Source organism: Bos indicus, chromosome 15 (genome assembly GCF_029378745.1).
Source record: "Bos indicus isolate NIAB-ARS_2022 breed Sahiwal x Tharparkar chromosome 15, NIAB-ARS_B.indTharparkar_mat_pri_1.0, whole genome shotgun sequence".
NCBI classification, from domain to species: Eukaryota; Metazoa; Chordata; class Mammalia; order Artiodactyla; family Bovidae; genus Bos; species Bos indicus.
In genome coordinates this window covers 39,464,096-39,465,608 of record NC_091774.1, presented here as the reverse complement: position 1 = coordinate 39,465,608, position 1,513 = coordinate 39,464,096, and the positions used below count along the sequence as shown (strand labels likewise).

At 43.4% G+C, this 1,513-nt stretch overlaps 1 pseudogene; it reads right to left on the bottom strand.

Moving 5' to 3' along the window:
* Positions 1-200: 200 nt before the first annotated feature.
* On the bottom strand, positions 201-1,227 carry LOC109568819 (ragulator complex protein LAMTOR3 pseudogene; annotated as a pseudogene).
* Positions 1,228-1,513: the final 286 nt, after the last annotated feature.

Below are 1,513 nucleotides of genomic sequence, written 5' to 3'. Positions count from 1 at the left end.
AAATGCCCACAAGCCATTTTTTCTTCCTAATACTCAATGCAAAGAAAGTAATATAAAGAAAAATATGCCCTCATTATTCATAATAAAGAGTCTGCTTCATTCTGCGGGCATGGCATATTGTACAATATTGTACATACTGAACAGTTCATTGCTCAAGTGGATCAAAGTATCATTTTGATTCTGAGCCACTAAATAGGATCTCATACATATTTGGTGACTGGACTAACTGCATAGGAGCTGTGATAGATTGAACCTTCTGTGATCTCACTAAATAAGAAAAAGCCCTACACAAGAAAAGATAACAATCAATCTGTTCATAAATTCTATCTATAGGCTCTTTCACCAGTGTAAGGTGGAAAAGGGGCCCTTCCTTGTGGCCTAAAGACTGACGGATTCGTAGTGTGTTTGATACGATGAAGGTAAGAAACTGCCAGATTAAGAAATCCACAATTTGTCTCAATTCTTCAAATAATGGAGCAATTTCCTTTTCTAAGCTGACAATTAGTACTGTATTAGCATTGCTGCTGGCTATGAAACTCACCACCTAAGGTAAAGGACTGAATTCAACCACCTGGTAAGTATTATAGTAACAGATGATACACCTTTCTTTTTTGAAGGTCTGAGTTTTCCCCCTTGGTCTTTTTAAGGGCAAAGAAAGTGAAAAGTGAAGTAGCTCAGTCGTGTCCGACTCTTTGCAACCCTGTGGACTGTAGCCTACCAGGCTCCTCTGTCCATGGGATTCTCCAGGCAAGGATACTGGAGTGGATTGCCGTTTCCTTCTCCAAGGGATCTTCCCGATCCAGGGATCAAACCTGGGTCTCCCGCATTGCAGGCAGACGCTTTACCGTCTGAGCCACCAGGGAAGCCCCTGTAAGGGCAAAAGTAGACAAGAAACCAGGTCTCAAAGCATGCTTTGGAGTGTTATCACTGGTCACTTTAATGATAAGCTCTCTACCTCTGACACAACAGTAGCATGGAGCCTTTCAACACTTGGTAATTATACAGGAAGCGTTTCAGTTCATCCACCATAATGAACCCCTTTCTCCAACAGGATTAATCTCCATGCCTGGGTTTCTGGGCTGCCTGGTTCTCTGAGCTGTCTCTTCAGGATAGCTTCTGGGATAGGTTCCTCTAAATGCTGCCATCACATGATTTGTCTGTTTTTTTAATAACAAACTTTATGTTTAAAGCGGAACAATTCTGAATGTTATAATTGTATGCAGCCAAGGTTCAGTTCAGTCGCTCAGTCATGTCCAACTCTTTGTGACCCCATGAATCGCAGCACGCCAGGCCTCCCTGTCCATCACCATCTCCTGGAGTTCACTCAAACTCACGTCCATTGAGTCGGTGATGCCATCCAGCCATCTCATCCTCTGTTGTCCCCTTCTCCTCCTGCCCCCAATCCCTCCCAGCATCAGAGTCTTTTCCAATGAGTCAACTTTTCGCTTGAGGTGGCTAAAATATTGGAGTTTCAGCTTTAGCATCAGTCCCTCCAATGAACACCCAGCACTGA